Below are 26,359 nucleotides of genomic sequence, written 5' to 3'. Positions count from 1 at the left end.
AATGCGTTATTACATTAGAATTCAGCAATCAAATTCACACTGACACATGATCAATATGTAATTTGCAGATGTATTATTTCTCTGGCCGAGTAACACATCATTGATGAGCCTGTTTGAATAGGTTCACTTAGACAGACCTTAGTAATTCACTCAGACTTATCCATTGTCTCATAGCAAATGCTCCAATCTGATTGGCTGCCTTTCTTCTGGGAGTAAATGTACACAGTTTTAATTTCCCTGCCTGGAAACAAAGTCATGTTTACAAAGTCTTGGGTTGATACAATCAGTTAACCAATGGATTTGCCAACGTTTGACAGGTTTTTGTTGAATTTAGTTTGAAGCAACTGGCAGCAGGTTAACTCACAAGCTCAACTGCATATTCTGCGTTGTTTTGAGAGTTTCTGTACATATTACTTTTGGACGTGCAGATCTAATCACAGTGTAAAAACCATGGAAAAAATACATTTTATGATTGACAATCCTTGCCTTTGAAGTATCAGGAAACAATAAAATGAAGGAGTCATTAATAATTGCCAGTATTTGCCATAGCCATTTTAAAAATGTTTTCATTTTCCTGAGATCATCATAGTGGATGTGATCAAGTTTTAACATCTAGCTGGTCTCAGCGTTTACATGAAAACAAGACAAATGAGACTGCTTCTCTTAAACAAATTTCTATAAAGAATATAAATCACTGATAAACATCACCTATATCATGATTTTAAATGATGATTGGATGGCAAGTTAGAAAAAAGAATAATATAAATTTCACTTAGTTATTTGAGAGAGTCTGTTTTCATTACTGTCCCTCTTTACCTTAACAAGTTAGAAAAAGTGAGACAATAGATTTAGGTAAAGTATGATGGATTATGATCATTAATCATCATACTAATATATGCTAACATAAACCATTTCTTAGAGCCTGGATTTTTCCTGAAAATCTACTTAGCTGTGCTGTGAAACAAACATGAGATACACATACTAGCCTATACTGTATGTGTTACCCTGTATTACATGCTGGACCAAGCAAGTCATTTGGCCAATCTTGAATAATCTGTTTCTCATTTTCTGCAATCCTCGTACTGGGGAAAGCATTGACACCATAATATTTTCAGCTGGGAAAAAAAAAATAAAATTAATGAACAAGGCTTGATAAATGTAATGACTTAGATGATTAATTTGAAGAGGATGAAAATTAATTACTCGCTACCTCCTAGTGGGACCACTCTCAGAAATATAGTTTTATTAGTAAACCTCCTCAGCCTGTTAGAATGGAGCGTGCTGTCATCATTTCTAATCCCTAGACCCGATGATTTACCTGCTATTTACCTCTAACTATTAGTCAATTACCAGGCTGTCTTCTGGACCAGACCTTTGAGTTAATGGGTTTGGAGCAAGGCCAGGGTGTGATTTCTTTTCAACACAAGTCTAATGGGCTGTCTTGCGATGCATTTTTAATGCACCGCATTGAGTGCAAACCTCCTTTGCCAGCTATTCAGGTATTTTTCTCACATTGATTTTGTCTTCTCTTTTTCCTGCCGTGCAGATTTCGGCGTACTGAATATGCATGCTAATGCATGTCCTTTATTTTCATAAGCTATTGTTAAGACAGGTTCTTCTCTAAAGCTCATTTAGAGATTTTAATGCAGTTGGGATCTTCCTGCATGGTCCACTCAATTTAGATACAAGTATGTATAACTCCTCTAGTTCTACTCGCACCGCTCCGATCGGAATTCAAACCGACGTTTCTGGCATGGAAGGCGGGTGCAATAACAAGGATGCTAAAGACCATAGTCTCTAGCACACCTCTTGATGCCAGAGTAGTGAGGTTTACTCGCACAGCTCTAACTAGGTGGCCTCCGTTATACCCCCCCTCCCCCAAACCTCACTCCCATCCGGGTCATGGCACCAATATAACCCCTCCAGTTCTACTCGCACTGCTCCGAGCGGGATTCGAACCAGCACTTCCAACATGGGAGGCAGGCACACTAACAAGGACGCTAAAGGCCGCAGTCTCTAGCTTGCCTTTTAACTCCAGGGGAGTGAGGTTTACTCGTGCAGCTCTTACTAGAGGGCGTCTGTTATATTCACCCCCCTAAACATCATTCCTATCTGGGTCATGGCACCAATGTTACCCCTCTGGTTCTACTCGCACTGCTCCGAGTGGGATTCGAACCTAGGCTTCTGGCATGGATGGCAGGCGCACTAACAAGGACGCTAAAGACCACAGTCTCTAGTGCACTTCTTGACGCCAAGGTAGTGAGGTTTACTTGCACAGCTTTAACTAGGTGGCCTCCGTTACACTCACCCCCCTAAACCTCACTCCCATCCGGGTCATGGCACCAATATAACCCCTTCGGTTTTATTCGCCCAACTCCGAGTGAAATTTGAACCGGCGCTTCTGGCATGGAAGGCGAGTGCACTAACAAGGACGCTAAAGACCACAGTCTCTAGCGCACCTCTTGACGCCAAGGTAGTGAGGTTTACTCGCACAGCTCTAACTAGGTGGCCTCCATTACACATCCCCCCTAAACCTCACTACCATCCAGGTCATAGCACCAATATAACCCCTTCGGTTCTATTCCCCCACTCCGAGCGTGATTCGAAGCAGTGTTTCCGCCATGGGAGGCGGGCATACTAACAAGGACGCTAAATACCGCACTCTCTAGCATCAGTCTCTAGCGTGCATCTTGATGCCAGGGTAGTGAGGTTTACTCAGACAGCTCTAACTAGGTGGCCTCCGTTACACTCATTCCCCTAAAACCTCACTCCCTTCCAGGTCATGGCACCAATATAACCCCTTTGGTTCTATTCGCCCCACTCCGAGCGGGATTCGAACCAGCACTTCTGCCATGGGAGGCGGGCACACTAACAAGGAAGCTAAAGACCCTTGATGGACGGTTGTGCAGCCCACCATTAACATTACATACAAGAGTATGAACGTTCACTATAACCAATGATACAGACACTCAGCGACCTCCAGCAATGACTGGGTTCATGCATGTGTATTACATTTGCATGTATATGATATTAATCATTTAGTGTTTTAGCTTCAATGCTAATGGCAGTTTTTCACAGACATAGTTAACGCAAGGTCGTTTTGTCATGAATGTAATACACTTACAAAGCGCAGTATAAAAAGCTCCCTATAATGGCTTTCCTGACATCTTATTGCTTTTTAAGAGTGGAGTGAAACAGTTGAGTAAAGATCTGTATTTTGAATCTACATATTGCTTTCATGTCCTCTCTTTCATCTCCGTCTCATTCCCTTTTCTCTCTCTCCCCTGCTCTTTGCTCACTGGTTGTCTCCATCCGTTGCTCACATCTTTATTTCATTCCAATTTTCACCCAGCACGATGGAAATGGAGTGGGAGGGCTGGGGAGCTGGATAAGATGGAAGTGGCTGAAAGGAGACAAAAATAAAACCCAATTTCAACAATAGCTCAAACCCCTGCCTCAGTGTCTACAGGAGGACAGACCAGCGCACCATCAGCAAGTCCTGGAATTTTGTCTTTCGCTGTAGGGACTTTTTTTATGCTCTTTTTTTTTTCATAGACGTCCTTGAAAATAAGGCAGGCGAACAATGACTAGGGTGACTAAACAGTTGTGGCACTTTTTTCAGTGAAAAGAAAATACTATTCATTGCACCTGAAAAGCAAGATTCAAGGTTACAGGGAGGCACTTACATTCGAAGAAATGTGACATTGCAGAAATGTGAAGATTTTATAAAGTTATAATTTATTTATAATTTAAAATGGTATAAAATCCATTGTATTCATTTTCTGTTAAATGTTGTGTATTATTGGAACTGTAAAGTTGCTGTCAATAATTTTTAATTGAATATAAGTTTTATATTATAAAATATAAAATGTATTTATTTATATTATTTATTAATATTTATTTATAAAATATATTTATTTTATTTTTGCCACACTAAAATCATGTTAACACACATGTTTACATATTGTGGCTTTACTATTAAAACTCTACTATTAAAACTTTTACATTGTATGTGTTTCACTATAACCCAGATTAATGTTTTTATACTGAACCTTAAATATTCCTTTAATGTTAATAAATTTCCCTCTCTAGGTTTCTTTTTTCTATAGTGAGTCACTACTCGATTAGCTTTGTGTGTTCAACCTGTGGAGCCTGTCAGATGTGTGTAGAAGGGATGGATTAAGAGTGTTCTGTCCATCCTGGTCAGATGGCATTACCTATCAGTGAATCAGACCTATCATCCCCTCAAATGACAGCAAATTACTGCAACGCTGTCAGGTATGAGCTCTAATCACACACGGCTCTCTGAGGGGAATGTAATCACACCCCGGCCACACTGTAACTCAGCAACTGGCTTAAAAACTGCCCTCTGACATCCACAGAAGACCTTTTCACAGAATATATTATATGGGAAAACCATCACGTTAATATCATGGTGTTCTTTGGAGTATATGCGTATGATTATGTTATAGACCATCGTGGCCCTGAAAAGTACTTGAGCCACACTTAAAGGGTTAGTTCACCCAAAAATGAAATTTCTGTCGCCGACTCATTATTGGCCAGCTCCTGCGTCAGCATCACACGCATGCGTCATGGTGCTCACATGTACAATAATGAGCCGGCGTTCTGACGTAGAACACAGAAGTGTGTTCACTACATCAACAGCATAGGAGACTGACAGGGGAGAGAAGAAATTGTTGAATAAAGTAATTTTTGTTTTGTTTTTGTGCACAAAAAGTATTCTCGTCACTTCATTACATTAAGGTTGAACCACTGTAGTCACATGGACTATTTTAATGATGTCTTTACCACCTTTCTGGACCTCAAAAGGTGCAATGACATTGCTGTCTATGTATGGTTCAGAAACCCTCGTATTCCATCAAAAATATCTTAATTTGTGTTCCGAAGATGAATGAAGGTCTTATGGTTTTTGGAACGATATGAGGGGGAGTAATTAATGACAGAAATTTCATTTTTGGGTGAACTAACCCTTTAAAATGTCATTTGATGAGATATCATTATCAAACCAAGTGGCATCTGCAAACAAGCAATGAGCCTTTCTTTTGTTTTAGTGATTTTTAATGGATGTATAAACATGTCAACCACAACATTCACTTAAATTTTTTCAAAAATGTATCTATTTAAAATTTTACTTTTCTTTCCAAAAAATGTTTTGCTTGGAAAAAGGTGATTGTGTTTCTTTCTTTAAAATGAATGCTAATTGGTTTGATGATTAAAAAAAAATGAACTTTCACTGTTGTTATTTTCACTTAAACCACCCTTGTTCACATTACTTAAAAAACTCATGAATGTAATTTAATTGCATTGTTTCTACTAAAAATGAATATCGTCAGCTTTACTTAGTAAGTGTTTGTTCAGTCAACTTAACATTGTTGAGTGAAACGCACAACTTAATGTTGACATAACTAACTGGGCAGTGGATCTGTAGTTCCCAGCATGCTTTGCAAGGGACTGCATAAGGAGAGTAAATTTAGGGATTAAAGTTTTATTTTATGTGTTTTTCAGTAAAGGGAAAGATGTTGTTAGTTTATGTTAGTGTTTAATGTTAATTTATGTTGGACATTTAGATGAGTTTCTGTAATGTTTTTGAATTTTGCGGTTACCATTATGCAGAAGAGTGGCGCCTGTGTTTAGGCTGTGAGCCTCATATAGCATGTTTAGGATGGAATTCCTGCTCTCAATTCAATTGAGTTTGTTCAATGAGTTATTATTTTTTTGAGTGCATTTTGTAGAGAAAAATAAGGTAAATTAAGTCAATAAATGTGTTCACCTTATGTAAACATAACATTATTAAGAAAACTTTTGTTCATACAACTAAATTGTTATTTGTACAAATTACTCAATATAGTTGCGTGGAACCACTTGACACTTCTTTTTTAAGTAAATGCAACAATTCATTTTTTTGAGTGAGGGCCCATTTGACACAGCTTTTAACCAAAAACTGAAAACTTTTTATGTATTTTGGCTGTTCAACAATGGCGTTTTTGGGGTCTAGAAAAAACATCAACTTTTGAAAAAAGGGTTTCAAAATGCACATTTTTGAAAAACGATACTGTTATCGCCTTCATGTAAACTACAGAAATGCGAAATTGTGAAAACTGTGACATAATGCGCATGCGTATTACATGTTCAGTCTATAGGTATGCATGAGTACTTGACAACCAAAACAACAATGGCAGACTACAGGACTGTGTTTGTGCTGCATGAGTGTAGATTTACTGCACCACTACTACCAGCAGAGACACATTATTTACCTTTATCTTGATTGTTTGCATTCACTGTTCTGTTTAAGTATGCGTATGTGTGCAGGCATGTAGTGTTTCTTTACAAAGTAACATCACCAGCTACTGGCCTGGCATGAATAATACAGCATTTTTAGTCGTTTTCGTGGATCTGTGTGAATGGGAATCATTTTGACTGCATTGTCGCAAAATTTTTCAAAAATGCAAAGGAAAAATGTTTCCGTTTTTAGTACATCGATGTCGTGTAAATGTACCCTAATATAACACAGGAGCGTCCCTTGGCCTTACCTGAATTTTTTAAATAGCATCTTATTTTCAGCTTTTTTAAGTTTTGTTTTTTTATTACTTTTTTATGTGTGCACTACAGCAACTCAAATCAGAATGGCAAATGCATGCACATAGCAATATCTTATTTTTAGCTACAGTAGAATAGACAAACTCTAATTTGTTGTTTTGAATGTTAGAGCTCTAATCTTAAAGTGATAGAAGAATCTTTTTTCTCTCTCTCTCTCAAATTATGCCAGTGCTCAAAATGAGCTGTTACTCCAGTAACCCATAATAGCAAATGCACTCACAGTCCTTATTTAGCAACTTACTAAGAACTTTTTTTTAAAACATGCAATGGCTTCAAAATGTATTTTTGAGGTACGACTGTATGTAACTTCTGTTGTAGAACAAAACATAAAAGTCTTCTCAAGTCAAATTAACCGCAGACCTTATTTTTGTCATAACTGCTATGCTAAAACCCCAAAGGAAATTCCCGAGGGAACCCATGGCTTAAAAATGCAAATTCTGCTCCAGGTTTTAGGACTATAAACCGAATAGCTCTATATAGCCTTATTATTTATTTTCCTTTCGAAATGTAGTTCATTCAGTCTCAAAGAGTTAATTTACCCAAAATTTAAATTCTGTCATTTACTTACCCTCATGAGGTTCCAGAGCAACACAAAAAAAGATATTTTGGGAATTGCCTTAGTGAAATGAACAATGGATATCAATGGTAACCAAAGCTCTTAGGTTACCAATATTCTTCAATGTGTGTGTGTGTGCGTGCGTGCGTGTTGCACAAAAGAAAGTCATACAGTTCTGGAAAGAGTAAATGATGATAATTTTCATCTTGGTCATAATCTCTTCTTTAATGCATTCAGTTCTTTTTGAGGAAAGGAACAAACCTATATAGCAACATTATAGAAATCACACATAAAGTAAGAACAATAGATATGTATAAAAACAAGATGGTGATCAAATTAACAGCATCCAATTTGTGTGAAAAGAGATTTACAGTTTTTCTCAGTCGCTTTGGAGCATTTCTCAGATCACAACTGAAATTCTCAAAGCTACTTGTTCAACCTCCACATCATATACTCACTTGTGCACACCATAAAAGCAATTTCTCATTCTTTTGAACAAATTGCAAATGCTTTTGTACAGTCATGCAGTTGATTATGTACAATTGTCTGCTGTTTTCTACATTATCAATTGTTTATGTCATGTTTGGTTTCCTGTTGAATAGTCTTACCCCTCAAAACATCTATGCATTAGTTCCTTGCATAAGTCATTAAATGCAAAATGGTTCAACTAGTTGTCATAAACTGTCAACCATATTTTCTACACATTTTTATTAGATGTGTCCTGAATTGATGAATTGCGGAGGTGAAATCTGAATTTCACTAATGAAGGTGAATGTAAAGCATTAGATCAACCAGTTCTCTAAAATAGCTCAGATTTCATCTCATGAAGCTTCATTTGGCAAGGGCACAACACAGTGTTACAAATTCTCACATTGGAAGAACAACAAGGAAACAAACAGTGTCAACAGCTGGGAAGAAGAAGAGGAGTAAAGATGTGTGGTGGAAGGGTACAGAGGCAAAACAGTGGAAGAGGTCAAGATTGTAGACATTTTTCTGATGAAATAAGGGCCACTATTGTGGACAGCTGAAGCAGGTCAAAAGGTACAGCCGAATGTTGGGAGAACAACCATGTCCTCAATCATTCAAATGTCTGTAGACAGAACATGTATGTAATCAGACAATGTTCAATATACTGTAATACTGTGTGTTACTGTAATGCTATATTACAGTAGTCCACTTGCATTTTACATTATACAGTAAATATACTTCATAGAGACATAATGTATGACTCTAATGACTCTAATGAAATATATATATATATATATATATATATATATATACACACACCGATCAGGCATAACATTATGACCACTGGCAGGTGAAGTGAATAACACTGATTATCTCTTCATCATGGCGGGATATATTAGGTAGCAAGTGAACATTTTGTCCTCAAAGGTGATGTGTTAGAAGCAGGAAAAATGGGAAAGCATAAGGATTTGAGCGAGTTTAACAAGGGCCAAATTGTGCCAAATTGTGATGGCTAGATGACTGGGTCCAAAACTGCAGCTCTTGTGGGGTGTTCCCGGTCTGCAGTGGTCAGTATCTATCAAAAGTGGTCCAAGGAAGGAACAGTGGTGAACCGGCGACAGGGTCATGGGCGGCCAAGGCTCATTGATGCACATGGGGACTGAAGGCTGGCCCTTGTGGTCCGATCCAACAGACGAGCTACTGTAGCTCAAATTGCTCAAGAAGTTAATGCTGAAAGGTGTCAGAATACACAGTGCATTAGTTTGTTGCATATGGGACTGCATAGCCGCAGACCAGTCAGGGTGCCCATGCTGACCCCTGTCCACCACCGAAAGTGCCAACAGTGGGCACGTGAGCATCAGAACTGGACCATGGAGCAATGGAAGAAGGTGGCCTGGTCTGATGAATCACGTTTTCTTTTACATCACGTGGATGGCCAGGTGCGTGTGCGTCCCTTTCCTGGGGAACACATGGCACCAGGATGCACTATGGGAAAAAGGCAAGCTGGCAGAGGAATTGTGATGCTTTGGGCAATGTTCTGCTGGGAAACCTTGGGTCCTGCCATCCATGTAGATGTTACTTTGACACGTACCACCCACCTAAGCATTGTTGCAGACCATGTACGCCCTTTCATGGAAACGGTATTCCCTGGTGGCTGTGGCCTCTGTCAGCAGGATAATGCACCCTGCCACAAAGCAAAAATTGTTCAGGAATGGTTTGAGGAGCACAACAACGAGTTTGAGGTGTTGACTTGGCCTCCAAATTCCCCAGATCTCAATCCAATCGAGCATCTGTGGGATGTGCTGAACATACAAGTCAGATCCATGGAGGCCCCACCTCACAACTTACAGGACTTAAACGATCTGCTGCTAACATCTTGGTGCCAGATACCACAGCACACCATCAGGGGTCTAGAGGAGTCCATGCCTTGACGGGTCAGGGCTGATCGGTGTATATATAGTCTCGTATTTTTCTTTATATCACAATTGTACTGTAATTTGTTGACAGACGAACACTAAAAGTATAACCGTGAATCCCATCCATGTTGCAATCAATATCCCACATAGAGTAACATGTAAATTTGTATTGTTGCCATACAGATAAAGTACAGTCTTGTGTATTTTGCAGGTAATCTATTGTGTGTTGCTGTTTGTACAAATTGTTTTGAGAAATGCACATAATGGTTTGCCAATATTAAGGATGATCTGAGAAATGCTCCAAAGGTACTGAGAAAACTGTAAAACTTTATAGAAGAACTTCTTGCTATATAAAGGCAGGCATTTAATGAGTGTAACTGAGAAGCAGTTCTATAATTAAAACCAGTCATATGATTCTAATTTTTCTTTTAGCTCTATAACCTTTAATGTTTTGTTCTCAGCTAAGATCAGTGGCTCTTTCTTTTTTTGTTTCTTTCTTTGTTTCCTGGTGTGTTTTACCCCAATATTAGTTATTAAAGCAACATAAATTTGATTTATTCTTTATTAACTCCAGAAGAGCGTTATGCATATGGAGAATAATGATTAAAATAAATAAAAATGTCATATGTACCAGCCTTGTGGGCTTAATTTACATGAGCTAATTTAGTTGGGTCACAGTATATCCTGTAAATGTTAGCAGGTCTAATCGTGCTCCTGATCCAAATCAATGGCATTTATACATTTTAAGTGTGGCGTAAACACTTTTTGGGGTCACAGTATTAAAGTACTGCCACTTTTCTGTTGTTGTTTGTTTTGAGGGCATGTAGGCCAGTTGTTTGACCTGACCAGATCTTCAAGAACATTACACTGTCTAGAATAATATTATTCCAGTCTAGTCACACCGCATTCATATGAGCTGATCTACCGAGACTCCATCTTGAAATCAATATCCACCACCGGCTGTGGAACTGAGTAATAATATATTAGCAATTGAAATTCATAGATCTTGTGTGTGCACTTTTTCCACTTTCCAGAGAGCTTAAAGTGTTGCCCAATACTGCCTGATTGGGAATAGATGCAATGATTGACAGGTCATGATAATGTGTAGAACAGCAGAAGAATCTCCCTACATTCACTTCAGCTTGACACAGAGAATCAAACATCACATACTGACAGTGAAGGTAAAGAATTCATTACAGAGTTAGACAATAACAAATCCAAAACAATAAAAAATTCATTCATCATCAATTTTGCTTCTCTTGGACAATCTCAAGCGTATAGCGCTAAGAGCTAAGAGCTTTGCCATTCAGTTAAATGTATGGTAAAAAATACGGTAGCAATGTTTTAGGTTTTACTGATCAAACTTAAATTTACAGTAAAATACCGTATTTCATTAACTGATATTAAAGCAGTAAGCTCCAAGAAGCCGTGGTTTTCAGTGAATTTATAACAGCTAAGGGGCGTTGTGTGCCTAAAACCCTCTTAGCTGTTATAAATTCACTGTAAACCACAGCTTCACGGGGCTTATTGCTTTTATAATACGGTTACCACACAATACAAATATTAAAGCCAAAAAATATGTATCAATGCAACTTTTATGAAGTAAAATTATTAAAAGGCTTCCTTCCGCTGGAAAAAATAGTCCCTGACCGTGAACAGCAACAGAAGTTACATTTATTATGCCATTAGATGGCGACAAAGATTGTCTTTATGAGTGAGCCACTCAGTCGCAAAGACCTTTATATTGAAACTTGTGAAACTTGTTGTGAACACAGAACAAGGCGCAAATGCTTTGTTTTTCATGTCCGCGGGTTGAATCGACGCCAAATAATGTGATATTTAGCCCCTGGAATGTGAATTTTACCAGGGGAGCCCCGCCAAAAACGCGGATTTTACCTCCCGGAACGCCGTGGGACCCCCCTGAGATGGAATTGGGCTAGTTTTGGGCTAGTTTTGAGGAGCAATTGGGCGGGTTTTGTTGTGAAAACCTGGCAACCCTGGTCAGCAGGGCACAGGAAAACACATTAAATGTTAAAAGGACAAGATCGCAGCGGACATTCAAACTGATTTTTTATTATGAACATAGGACTGACCTGAGGGAAAATGCTAAACCTCAATACAGGTAATACACTCGATATCTCTCTCACAATACTCTTCTACATAATGCAGTAAGCTTCATGTTTACGTTGCTAAGAGTGGTTGCTAAGACAGAAGCAGCAACATACACACTCAGTGGCGCAGCGATACTTATATAATGCTGTCAGCTGTATGTTTTCGGGAATTTTACAACGGCTTCGAATGCGGCTCGACCAATCAGAATCAAGAATCAACCTGAACTATCCGTTTTATAAAATGTTAATTTACCATCTTAATGAAGAACTAATATCTGTTTTGTACCTTTATGCAATAAACATTAATTTAACAACATTAAATGTAACATAAAACCCTAATGTGCATAACTGATTAGAAAAAACTAAGAAGAAACAGAGATATTTCAACAAAAATACATCAAATGTGAAGTCAATTTACGTTTTTTTTCACTTCCAAAAACTGTATATTTAACGGTATTTTCCTGTAAAATTAAATTAAATGCATGATTAGATCTATTACAGTTATTCACCATATATAGTACAGAAACTTTCTGTAAACCAATTAACTGTTTTTCACCGTATCATTTTTAGTCTTTTACCATTAAAATCACGATCATTTTTACAGTGTATATGCTTGCATCACACCCATGCCAGAATTGCATTATTATGTGCTGTGTAATGAGTGTTAATATTTTTAAAATGTTTATGATTTCTGTTTCAAATATAGTAGGCACTCTGCACGCTACTATTTTGCTCCATCTATAGTTATTGTTCTGTTACAGATGTGCCTTGTTTTGTTCAGTAATACCATCTGTTCTTTTTGTCCTTGGCCTTTTTGTTCATCTCTCTCTCTCATGTATTTCATTCTGAGTGGTTTGTATCTGTACATTTGTTCCCTTGTTCACTGAATATCTGCTTCTGTTTTGATTATGATATTGGATTACCTTCATTACTCGGATGGATTCTGATTCCAATATTTTGTTATTTTGACTAAAACACTGTACTCGGATCCTTCAGACTGATTACATCTTGTGTTGTTTCTCGTGCATTGAAAAAATGGGCCAGTGAGCGAGAGCAGCCAGAGAAAACTGGAATAATTATGAGCCCCAGAGAAATGCTTGACCTTTGATTCATGACACACCAAATATTTAGGGTATAATTAGAAGATAAAAAATTTCAGTGCAGCAACCATGTCATTTTAATCCCAAATGCCTATCATAAATTATTCTTTCTTAATGAAGAAAAAAACAACAACAAAAAAAACATTAAAAACATTTTTTTCTTCTCTAAGACAGTTATCAGATTATGCAGCAAATGACACAGATACTATTTAAAATTACACAAAATAAAGACTCCATATTCATCCTCATTTGCTTATGTCAGATGCATATATCTTTATTATTTTACATATTGTAGATAGATAAATATTTACTTCTCCTGAAGGTAAAACATTCCATCTGTATATAAACTAAACTTAAGGGTATTTATTGACATACCGGCTATAAGACAGATGGTTTTATATCCACAGTGGAGAAGATCCTTATTTACACACTCCCGATGTACAGGTTTAATATTTAGTGGAAATTTACAGTCTTAAAGGAACATTTCCACCATAGTTTGGAAAATAATCTAGCATACTTTTTTTTTCTGATTGTGTACTTATTAGCCTGTCTGTCTAGTGCATGTCCTTTAAAACATAATTCAGTATTATAAATAGTACATTCACATTTCATTAAGATTTCTTTGAGAAGAAATGCACCTTCCTTTTAGAAGTAATGATAAATGCAAAGTTTTGGTATCCTGATACTAATTTAAGGTGGATACCACATCCAAAAGAAAAGAAATCCAATGAACATTTTCAAATGACTATTTTAGGTTCTGGATTAGAGAGATTAAACTGTAGTGTAATTATTAAACACTATTGTCTTCTTGAAGTATTAACAAAAAAATTAAATTCATTCGCCGTCAGTGATCAAAATCAAAATGGAAACTCATACTGTAAAGGTGCGGTCACAATACCAAAATTTTGCAAACAAAAAAAGGTCCATTGTCCATGTGCATCGGTCGGGTTCCGGAAGTGTCTAAAACCTCTCTGATTTCATCAAAAATGTGATTCCGAAGGTCTTACGGATGTGGAACGATATTAGTGTGAGTAATTAATGACAGAAATTTCAGTTTTTGGTTGAATTTACCCTTTAACAATCGAATTCCTGAAGAAAAACTACATTACCCATGATCTTGTACGGAAAATTACACCAATCAGAGAGCCGAATCAGGCCAAATGCGCCAAAAGAACTCGTTGGCTCCGCCCACTCCTAAAAAGCATTCCCTACACTCTCAAAATACTGAAATATTTGAAAATATATGCATATTTGGAAATAAACTTAAAGTATATTGTTTATATATAATCTAAATGAGTAGTTTTATATTCAATTCGATATTTGATTATGCTGTTCGCAATGCTTCATGGTAGAGCTGCACGATTCATCGTAAAAAGATCGCGATCTCGATTCAAGCACCCATGCGATCCTACTTTATTAATGACAACGATTCTCCCGCATCTATTAAACCTTTGACAAAATCATACCGGAACGTTCAAATCTTTGTTCGTGCTGCCAGAGCCAGAGAGAGACGTTTTGAATCACACATTAGTTATTTCTGTGTTATTCACATAATCACAGAAGTACTGTGATATAAGTTTTAAGTTAGTATTCAAACACCGATGTCTACGATAGCGATCAAAATAGAGCAAACTTTTGAAACGAACTTGGCACGTCAAATAACGGTTGTATCAATTACATCTAATTCCACTAGGTGGCGACAACTGACTGTTAAAAAATGTATTTGTAATTGAATCGTTCATTCAAAAGATTCGTTCAAAAACACTGATTCATCCAGCAATGAAACCTCTAGTAAATTACATGTTATTTTGTTTGGTTGTATATTCAGAATCGCAGGAGAATTGTGATCTCTATTTGAAACCAAAAAATCGTGATTCTCATTTTATCCAGAATCGTGCAGCTCTACTTCATGGGATTGTAGTTCTTTCCCTCACTAAAGCCGTTAAGTACACAGTCTTATACCTTTGTATTTTTGTTTGATTTTCAAATACTTTTTTGCTTCAAATCAAAGTTTGTAATGTTGTGATTCACGTCGTAGCTGATTGGTTTGGTTCATGGCGTATAACTCTTTAACAAAGGCTTTTTTTGAAATCCCTATGGGAGATATGAATGGGGGGAAAAATGGTTACATTTTATTTTAAGGTGATGTAGTTACATTGTACTTCCTCAAATAAGTACTGAGTAATATTAATTAACTATATGTACTTACTATAGAGTTAGGACAGTTAGGGTTAGGGCTCAGTTTAGGGTTAGGTACTTGTAATTATGCATAATTTACTGTTATTATTGTGAGTACAAGTAGTAACGTGTAACTATGTCACCCTAAAATAAAGGGTTACCAAAGAAACTTCCGGAACCAGTGCCGCTGAAAAGGTGGACTAATGCACTTGTCAATAGTATACTATTGTCAATAGTATAGTGATGTATAAAGCACAGTTCACACAGAAAGCAGCTTTCTGTTGGTCAGTGCAGCAAGTTTGTTACAAACTTGAACCAGTTTTGAAGTCTGGAGAAATCTCTGCCCTTAAGCCAAATTCCCAATCCATCACATTCTTATTGAAAACACGTACGCAATAAATGTGACCACACCTTAAGTGATTAAAACATTCTACATAGACAGCATGAGGTCACTCATTCAAATTCAATTAAATCCCACAATTTACATAAAAATGACTTTACAAATGATTTACAAATTCATTGTGCTTCTGTTTCATGAATGAGGCCAATGAAGCACATGAGAGGCTCAGTCAACACAGCTGATTCCTGTTGAGTTTCATGTTAGCATGTTGCTAAGCTAAAGACTTGAAAAATGGCTTATGACATGGCACAATTCACAATCAGATTTGTCAGAGCTGATTAAATTATTCTTTGTATTTATAGATTATACTTTGAAATTGCTGTTTACTATTTTAAATGGAAATTTTAGTCACAACGTGTTCTGGGATTACCTTATCTGTGAATGATAAATGCTGCACTGCCGACTATTTTTGGAATAGCGCTGGGATTCGCATTGGGGGAGAGCTTATAAATGTTGCAGATCACTAGGTTTTGGAACAGAGCAAACGCCTTTGTTTGTCTTTTAATTTGAGAAGGCCACCGCTGGATGAGAGATCTGGAATAGATGGTCCACAAGAGACTGTGTTCTGAAAAAGAAAGAAAAACAACTATTGGATGACAAGTTTCAGCCAGTCACTTTCACATAATCTGAGATATCAGTGAAGCTATAATATTAGAGCTAAATTATATTACAGTGGCTGAGCACAGAAGTGATATGTTTGCTATGCTAATGCGACTTTTTTTTAGTCTAATATAATTTTGTGTTGCAGTTAAACGTAAACAATGTTTGCACGCACACTTTTTAACACATGGAACAATATTTTACCTTACATTTGGGACGATCCACAAAACATACTATTTATTTATACTATTGATCAAAGTTTCACCAAATTCTTCAGCTATTATTTGAATAATAATATACTTTATATTCAGACCAATGGCTCATTCGCTGATAGGGACAGCACCAAAAGTGTTGATTACTTTAAAATTAGTAATTACTATTTGAACCAATTCATCCATCCATTCCGTCGTCAATCACTCCATCCCTCCCTCCATCCATCCCTCCATCCATCCATCCATCCGTCCATCATCAATCCCTACCTCCCTCTTGCCATCCATCCATCCATTGATCTATCTCTTCCTCCCTCCCTCCATCCATCCATCCATCCCATCATCAATCTCTCCATGCATCCATCCATCCATTAATCCATCCATCCGTCCGTCCGTCCGTCATCCATCCATCCATCCATCCATCCATCCATCCACTTACCCATCCACCCATCCATCCATCCATCCATCCATCCATCCATCCACTCAATTATTCATCCCTCCCTCCCTCCCTCCCTCAATCCCATCATCAATCTCTCCCTTCCTCCATCCATCCATCGCATCATCAATCTCTCCCTCCCTCCTTTCTCGGCATCCATCCATCCATCCATCCATCATCAACCCCTCCCTCCATCCTCCATCCATCATCCCATCATCAATCTCTCCCTCCCTCCCTCAATCCATCCTCCATCAATCCCATCATCAATATCTCCCTCCCTCCATCCATCCATTGCATCATCAATCCCTCCCTCTCTCCCTCCCTCCCTCCATCCATCCATCGCTCCCTCCCTCCCTTCTCGGCATCCATCCATCCATCCATCCCTCCATCCATCGCATCATCAATCTCTCCCTCCCTCCCTTCTCGCCATCCATCCATCCATCCATCCATCCCATCATCAATCTCTCCCTCCATCCATCCATCCATCATCCCATCATCAATCTCTTCCTCCCTCCCTCCATCCATCCATCCATCCTCCATCCATCCCATCATCAATCTCTCCCTCCATCCATCCATCCATCCATCATCCCATCATCAATCTCTCCCTCCCTCCCTCCATCCATCCATCCATCCATCCATCCATCCATCCATCCATCCATCCCATCATCAATCTCTCCCTCCCTCCCTCCCTCCATCCATCCATCGCATCATCAATCTCTCCCTCCCTCCCTTCTCGGCATCCATCCATCCATCCATCCATCCATCCCCTCTTCAGGCAAATTATAAACTACCATTTAAAATCTTGGGGTCAGTAAAATTTTTAAAAATATTTTTTAAACTTTCTTATTCTAATTTAATCAAAAAGTACAGTCAAAACAAAAACATATTTTATAAATTATAAATTTTATTACAATTTAAAATAGGTGTTTTCTATTGTAATATTTTAAAATGTAATATGATGCTCAAGAAACATTTCTATTATTATCAATGTTGAAAACAGTTGTGCTGCTTCATATTTCTGTGGAAACTGTAATACATTTTTTTTCAGAATTCTTTGACGAACAGAAAGTTCAAAAGATTTTTTTTTGTGACATTATATGACTTTACTCTCAATTTTGATCAATTTAATGTGTCCTTGCTGAAATAAAGTATAAATAAAGACCGACTGACCCAAAACTTTTGAATGGTTAAAAATGATCCTCCTGGGTACTTACAAACAAACATTCGAATACACATGCCACACATGGCAACAACACTGGCGATGTTGAGAGCTCGGCCGCACTCCGGACTCATCAGACAGTTCTTGGTGCTTATACAGCACCTGCAGCAGCAGCCCTGCGTCTTATCAGCGGAGCGGCTTTGATTAGTGTTGCTCGTGTGCTGCTGGGTAATAACTTCTTCATAGGACGGTGGTGGGTTCTTGTAATCCTCCTCCATGGCTAGTCTCCTTGATCGGCCCTAAGGGAGGATGAGACAGTTACACTGGGACTCACGGTTGCGGAGAATCAATCGATGGTAATTACGTTCCAGTATCTGGGAGCATTGTTTCATTGCCATTAACTGATATGGAAATAAATCAATGCTGTATGGATCTCGCAAGCTTTATCTGAATGCTGTTGACACATTGCTCCACGGAGAACTCCAAAGTTGGAAAGTTGTTTTGAACCTGACAATTAGCTAACGTGACGGTGCTTGCCTGTTTTTTTACATCGATGACTTAAATGGGTACAATGAGTGACATAGTTATGAGATGAATGTGTCAGTATTAAGCTCAGCCCTGAAGCTCAAAGGCAAAATGCCAGTAAAATTATTAAAAAAAAAACAAGCATTGAGCTCCTCCTAGTCATCCGTCTCTCTTTCACAGACTCAAAGCTTAGAGCTCCTAAAGAAGTAGAACGGAGGGCACTTTTATTAAACCAAACTTTTCACACCAAAAAAATCAGTTCCAATCAAATAATTTACCCAAGGACAAGACTGCGGGCGATAGATATGTTTCAGATTGCTCAAATTATCTGAAAACTGTCATTTCAATTCAATGTACCTTTTTCAAGTCCCTTCAGATGTTTAGAATCTTCTTTTTTTTTCTTTAATCTTCCTTTTCTTCTTCTTCAGTCCCAGTTCTGTTTTTTTTTTTTTTTTCATGAAATTGAGAACAAATTAAAATCCTCAATCATTGCACTGTCACAAAAGGAGAAAAGAGCATAGAAACGACATTCTCTGCTTCTCAGACGATCTTGTTTACCTCGTTTGTATCTGCTGTCCTCTTTCCACCTTTTAAAAGTCACCCTAAAAAGTCAATTTCAACAAGTTAACTCAAAATTACCTAAGTTGTCTTTCCCGTGATGTTGACAGGGCTAATCTGACGTACACCTGGGTGGATTCTTATAAATACTGTACCTCTGTGACGGCGCGTTCCACAGGGTGTGCAAATCAAGTTTTTCCTGCCTGTCCTCTGAGAGTCAGTTGTTCTAGAGCATACCATGTCAAGCAAAATGTTTGTTTTTTTGTTTTTTGCATGAGTGCACAAGTGTTTTCACTTCTAAATTTCTTACTTTTTTTCAGGATTCTTTGATTAACAGAAAGTTTAAAGAACCACATTGATTTAAAATTGAAATCTTTTGTTAGTTCTGGTCCTCAAATCTGATTGGCTGAGAGGTCTTCTAGGAGTGCTGCTAGTTTTCCTGCCTGTCATCTGAAAGTCAGTCATACTTGAGATTTTTTTTGTTAGTTTTTTTTTGGCATGAGTGCAAAGTGTTTTCACTTTTGAATAGATTCTCTAGACACTTTGATAATTCACAGAATCAGTTGTATTTGCTGCTACAATATACAGTATTCAGTGTGCAATACAAATTGTGCAATCCTGTATATACACATTGCATCATGGGCTACAAATGCACTGTAAAAAAAAAAACATTTCCTTCATAGTTTTCAGTCTCTTGCTGTACAAAAAATGGCATCATGAAGTAGGAAACAAGTCTTCATCCAACCCATCAGGTTCCATTACGTATGTCAGGTGATCTAAACCAGTTGACCTCCTTCCAGATGAGAACCTAGAAGCCAAGAAATAATAATTACATAAAAAAATTACAATAACTCTTGTTAACACTTGTATTAAGGTTTCATTATTTCACAAGAATACCCCTGTGAAAAATTAGGCCTACAGATTGGCATATATTTGCAATTAAAACACTTAAAGTGATAGATAACCCAAAAAATGAAAATTATACCATGATTTACTCACCCTCAATCCATCCTATGTGTATATTGCTATGGGGTATATGGGTTTTACTTTTATGATGGATGGATGCACTTTTTTGGGGCTTCAAAATCTCTCACCTCCTTCACTACCATTATAAAGCTTGGAAGAGCAAGGATATTTTTTAATATAACTCCGATATACACCTAGGATAGCTTGAGGGTGAGTAAATCATGGGATAATTGTCATTTTTGGGTGAACTATCCCTTTAAGAGTGTTATTTGACCCACTTAAGTAGGACTTGAATACATCTTTGTAATTTCATAATCACTTTAATTGTAATTATGGTTAAGTGCACTGCCGAATATAGTGACAAGCATTTATCCATCAATCCATTCTCCAAACCTTTCATCCTTTGTAGGATTGTGGGATGCTGGAGCATTTATGATAAAATAAAATTTACTTTCATGTAATTTCTCTGTAAACTTGTTGGTAATGCGTTTACATATATTTGTAATTACACATTTGTAATGACAAAGATGCAGTTTAGTACATTAAAAATATGTAATTTTTTTTGGATAACACAATACAGTTGTATTGTGACAAACATGTACTTTAAATGTGCTTTAGTCAACACATCAAAATTTAAAGCACAACAAAAGATTGTTAAAAATAAAAAAAATGTTTAATTTTACAGTGTACTTAATTGTGTTAAGAAACACTCATAAAAAAACTTACACATTTACTTCATTAATATTATATTATTATTTTTTTAACCCTCTGGTCCTCTTTGTTTAGGGGTCACACTTCTTTGCAGTCCAATGTGAAGGAAGCCTTGAAATGGGTTACTTTTTTTGTAATATATTTTACATATCTAATATACATAAAACTTTTTTATGAAATATATTTTTGTTCAATAGTATTTTTTGATTATTATTTAAAATGTTGAGGGTATTTTATGACACTATGCAATATTTATACATTTTAATTAACTATTTTCCCCATTGAAAATAATACACATTTTTTTTCTAATATATTTTTATTTATTTTTTTTTTAATTAAAGCAGTATTCCATGTTAAAATTTGGATTTATCTGGATTTGGATTTATACTTAGACATTCTCAAAGACTACTTTTTGTCAAGGTTTAGATTTTTTTGGTTTGAAATGTTGATTTGAAGTGTCAGTTTTTGCATTAATTTTACTACAGTCAAACCTGAACACAAAGGAGGACATTTTCTTACACATAACATCAAAATTCAATAAAAATGTAACAAAGAAACAGGTGTGTTTTATCACAGCTTAATAAATCTGAATCTGATTGGATTTCATCCTCTTATTTGAGTCTTGGCTCAATTTTACCATATTGTTACAGCCACACCGATTCATTTGTGTGTGTATAATAGTGTGTGTGTGTGTCTGTGAGTGTGTGTGTGTGTGTAAGTGAGTGTGTGTGTGTTTGAGTGTGTGTCTGTTTTGTACTCTCGATGTCCACTTTTTTCTGTACAGTGGCTAAATTTTAGCTTGTACCACAAAAAGATTCTCTGAGTATTCATATTTCCCATTCATTTCTTATGTCGGTCATTTAAAAAAAATTAAATAAATAAAAATTTGACCCTTTAACATATCCGAATCATGTCCATAACTTTTTGTGTGTTCAAAGCTAATGCCAACAAAAGTCAACAATGTTCATCCCATTCCGATGACGCAAAAAAAAATGTAAAATTTCAAAACGGAAAGTTTTTTGGTCATTTTTGACCGAAGAGGGCCAGAGGGTTAAAAATCTACTTTAAAGATTCGAAGTACACTACTAGTGCATATTCAACACAATTAAAGGGTTAGTTCACCCAAAAATGAAAATAATGAAAATGAAAATAATATTGATGGCCGATTTCAAAACACTGCTTCATGAAGCTTTGGAGCGTTATGAATCTTTTGTGTTGAATCAGCGGTTCGGAGCGCCAAAGTCACGTGATTTCAGCAGTTTGACACACGATCCGAATCATGATTCGACTCCGAAGCTTAATGAAGCAGTGTTTTGAAATCGGCCATCACTATATAAGACGTTATTTTGTTTTTTTGGTGCACCAAAAATATTCTCGTCGCTTTATAATATTAATATTGAACCACTGTACTCACATGAACTTATTTAAATATGTTTTTAGTACATTAATGGATCTTGAAAGAGGAAATGTCATTGCTGGCTATGGAGGCCTCACTGAGCCATCGGATTTAATCAAAACATCTTAATTTGTGTTCCGAAGATGAAGGAAGGTCTTACAGGTCTGGAACGGCATGAGGGTGAGTAATAAATTACATTATTTTCATTTTTGGGTGAACTAACCCTTTAAGTGCATTTTATTAATGTTCATGAATGTTAATGTTTAACGTTAAAACCAAAAAAAAAATTAAAATTAATGCACTATTATGCACAATGAACAAACAATGAACAATTAATTAACTAACATCAACAAATATTAATAAAAATATTGCCTATTGTTAGCTAATGCATCAACTAATATTAAAAAATGAGACCTTAGTGTAAAGTGCTACCTTAACTTTATGAAGCATATTTCATGGAACATCTCTAAATCACAGCAATGCACAAGTTTTCACAGCAAACTCACAGCAGACTTCACCTACCTTCTTTTAGTTTCTGTGTAGATCTGGGCTGCTCGGTGGTCAGAACAGCAGTGCAGGAGTCGGCCATCCTGGTGCACATGAAACACAGAGTGTAGCGGCAGTCGTCCGAGCAGATGAGACAGAAGCAGTCCAGACAGAACTGACAGCACAGGTTACAGCAGCGGTCCGCACACGGCTCGTCCATGTGACAGGCACAAAGACAGTTGTCCCCACAGCTTTCCCTGCACTGAGGGCAAGGGCCAGACATTATACAGCAGCTCAGTCCCATGTCTGCTTCAGTTAAACAACCTCTGCTGATCACAGCACCCCTCTGACCAAAGAGACCTCCAAATGTGACGTAATGAGTGCGTTTAAGACTGCGTCATTAGGAGACTGCGTGAAAATGCCAATTTGCCTGCTCATTTAAGTATCCATGTGCTGAAGACAGGGACGACAGGCTGTGTTTGTTAACAGTGAGCTCATAAGCCTCAGGGTGGCCCGGGCCGCCCCTCCTTCTGTGCTGAGTCAATTATTAGATAGGGTCCCGTGATTAGCAGCTCAACAGAGAACAGTGTTGAGTCTGTCTCCCCTCAGGACGACTGTGAATGGGCTTGCAAAAGAGTCACCTGGGATCTCTGTTCTGTGTGCTCGCATAAAATGTGCGTGAATAAATTCGCTAAATGTCCGGCTTTTAGCAAATGTAGCATAATAACCCGCAAGAGACGTCACATTTGAACCAGTCTATATGGGCCGCTTTATCTTATCACAAGCAAGGCTGAGATAATGACGACTTCAGGGACATTTATTCACCTTAAGCACAGAACAATGTGGGCAAAATGGAGTATGGGACGCAGGGCACGTTTTCTAATCCCTTTTTTATAGTTGACTCGATGTTGTTGTTTCAAAGTGAGGATAATTACATTATACAGAACCATAGAGACTACTTTTAAAAGCAAATAACTACACATCTAAAAGACGATAAATCATATATCAAGGGATGAAGTAGAAGCTGATGCAACATTTCATTTAAGCATTTGGCAGACACTTTTATCTAAATCGACTTATGTTGCAGTTTATACATTCATCGGTTCATGCTTTCCTCTGGGAATCGATCCCTTGATGTTGATGTTGCCAGAATATCAGCGAGAACAGAGTCAATTCTTCTCAGTAGATTCCACAATATAACGGTGCAACATCAAGGCCAGACCCTTGTGTAAAAAGAAGTACATTGTAGCATACTTTTAAAAAGAGCACTTGTTATGGAAATAATGAGCGCGGGCTGAATGTAATGTTTTTAGACACTTGTTAATTGCAATTAAATTAAAATTATGCAGTTTAACTGATATTAAATGCAATTAATAGTACAACTTTAAATGTAGTTTTATTGTTACTTGTAAAATGTACTGCTGAAGATATAATTTAATGGCATTTCGATTTATTTTTTTATGTCATATATTTAAATATATTTGTAATTACAAATATAACTATAAACTTTGAATGTAATGTCGAATAGGCCTACATTATTGTTAAAATTATGACAAAGTAACAAAATAAGTACTTCTTTGAAGCATGAAATACAGTGTATTAAAACAATTATTTAAAATGTACTTTAAAATAAAATTTGTCATTTGACATTATTACAAAGTGCACCTTTTAAAAGTGTACTTTAGCGTGCATGAAAGTCTTTAAAGGGTTAGTTCACCCAAAAAAAAGAAAGTTTTGTCATTATTTACTCACCCTCATGTCGTAAGACTTTAGTTCATCTTCAGAACACAAATTAAGATATTTTTGATGAAATTTGAGATCTTTCTGTCCCTCCATAAACAGCTATGCAACTACCACTTTGACGCTTCAAAAAGTTCATAAAGAGATCGTAAAAAGATTGCTGTGTAACACACGAGAACTCATTGGTTCTTGCGGAAGTTCAAATGTGTTGAGTAACACAAGAATCAACCTCATTGGTTCTCACATGCGTCAAGCGAACATGCTTGAGCTGATGTGTGCGTTGATGAAGGTTTAAGTATGAATAAAAGCCTAAATTCAATCTGTTCATCATATAAAAGGAGATTGAGTCTCTTCAGAAAATTTGGATTAAACCGTTCAATTCATATGGATTAGTTTTACGATCCGTTCATGAACTTTTTAAAGCATCAATGTGGTAGTCGCGTAGCTGTCTTTGGAGGGACAGAAAGATTTCATCAAAAAGATCTTCATTTGTGTTCTGACGGGGTTGGAATGACATGAGGGCGAGTAATTAATGACAGAATTTTCATTTTTTGGTGAACTATCCCTTTAAGTGGCCTTTTCACTAATATTAGACTATTTGCAAGTACAGTTTAAAAAAAATAAAATAAATACTTTTACACTACAAGTGCACATTAGATACAATTAAGCACACTTTTTCACAAGGGGCAGTTCTTCTCACATCACCCCACACCAGTAGATTTTGGCTCTATGAAATCAAATGTGAACATATTTTGACAGAATGTGGAACATCCAAACCAGACCAAGACCCTTCTAGGCCCCATTTGAAGTGTCATGTTGCATCTGGTGACGACACACAACATAACCAAAGGTATTTTGACATCAATGACTACAAGATCAAGACTCCAGCTCAGGTTTCAGTTGATAAGTCCTTTATTGCACAAGAGTGGTGTGCTGACAATGCGATAAACAATGGTGACCACTCAAAAAGTGGCTACCATTGTTAAGCTTCTTTGATATTTCTGACTCCAGTGAGTACTATGAATCAATGATGGCGAGATAAACAAAATTTGAGAATTTGGAAATGTCACAATGCTCCTTTAAAAGCTTTTTAATCTTTAAAAATATGTGGAAAATTATGATGAAAACAAAAGAGGATCCCACATACCTTAGTCAGAAACACACATACCTATACACAAACTCTTTCCCCACAGTTCACAAATCAACACACAAGAACATGACAGGTGAATCACTATAAAGCCGAAGTGACCTTGACTTCTCCAGTAGCATAGTCTGAGCAGTAAAAGCCTATAGTGTGCTATTGTGGGCCCTCGGGCATCCATTAGTGAATGACATGACACATCTGTGAGATACGAGGGCATGCTGGAGATGATGGAGGCCAGCTGACAGGTCTCAGGAAATAGTGGCCTCCCATTTGCAGAGGACTCACCTGTACAAATGCCTGTGCCTCACATTCACATGGAAATAAATCACGGCTCTGTCTCATTACCTTATTCATGCTGTAGGGAACTACATCCAGTGGTGACTCTCATTTATTCAGCTCTCTCACAGCATCACACTGTGTCTACATTGGCAGCGACGCGCCAAGGGGCGGATCTCTGATTTCATGACTACATACATCAGTGCATGTTGAAAAATCACAAAATGTCAACACACCGTCGGTTCCAAATATACCTTGCAAATATATAGCATTGTTATTTCAGTCAGGGTCCTATATTAGCTAGAAGCATAACTTTGGAAGTATACTATTTAGGTCTACTGCATGTTGAGGTCAGGCAAGAGTCGTGTGCTTTCCTGAATTTTTCAGTCAGATGATTATTTTTGTTTGAAGCCGCACAGCAAAGTTTAAAACCTTTGTTTTCTCCCTTGGATTAAGTGCTTCTGCCATTGATAGCTGCCAAATGCTTTGGATAAAGGTGCTTAATTACTACATCTAAATGGTACAGTGATCAGATCTCAAAATGTTAAAGACCCTGAATATAGTGCCATTCACTTGTGATTGAATCACCCAAGATCAATAACATTAATGATTAATTACGCTTACAAAACACAATAACGACTTTATTCAACAATTTCAAAACACTGCTTCATGAAGCTTTGAAGCTTTACAAATCTTTTGTTTCAGTGGTTTGGAGCGCCAAAATCACGTGATTTCAGCAAACAAGGCTTCGTTACGTCATAAGTGTTTCGAAATTTCAGTAGTTCATGTGACTTTGGCAGTTTGAA

The 26,359-nt window shown here is 37.2% G+C and overlaps 1 long non-coding RNA gene across 1 annotated transcript; it reads right to left on the bottom strand.

The window, feature by feature from the left end:
- Positions 1-13,017: 13,017 nt before the first annotated feature.
- LOC127508232 (uncharacterized) lies at positions 13,018-22,758 on the bottom strand. The gene is made up of 5 exons (XR_007928728.1): positions 22,430-22,758; positions 18,835-19,642; positions 18,634-18,712; positions 17,807-18,050; positions 13,018-15,912 (listed from the first exon to the last, which is right to left on the bottom strand). It is a non-coding gene; the product is annotated as an uncharacterized LOC127508232 (long non-coding RNA).
- Positions 22,759-26,359: the final 3,601 nt, after the last annotated feature.

Source organism: Ctenopharyngodon idella, chromosome 3, assembly GCF_019924925.1.
Source record: "Ctenopharyngodon idella isolate HZGC_01 chromosome 3, HZGC01, whole genome shotgun sequence".
Taxonomy (NCBI): Eukaryota; Metazoa; Chordata; class Actinopteri; order Cypriniformes; family Xenocyprididae; genus Ctenopharyngodon; species Ctenopharyngodon idella.
Note: the sequence above shows the minus strand (reverse complement) of the source record. Positions and strands in the feature narration are given on the sequence as shown.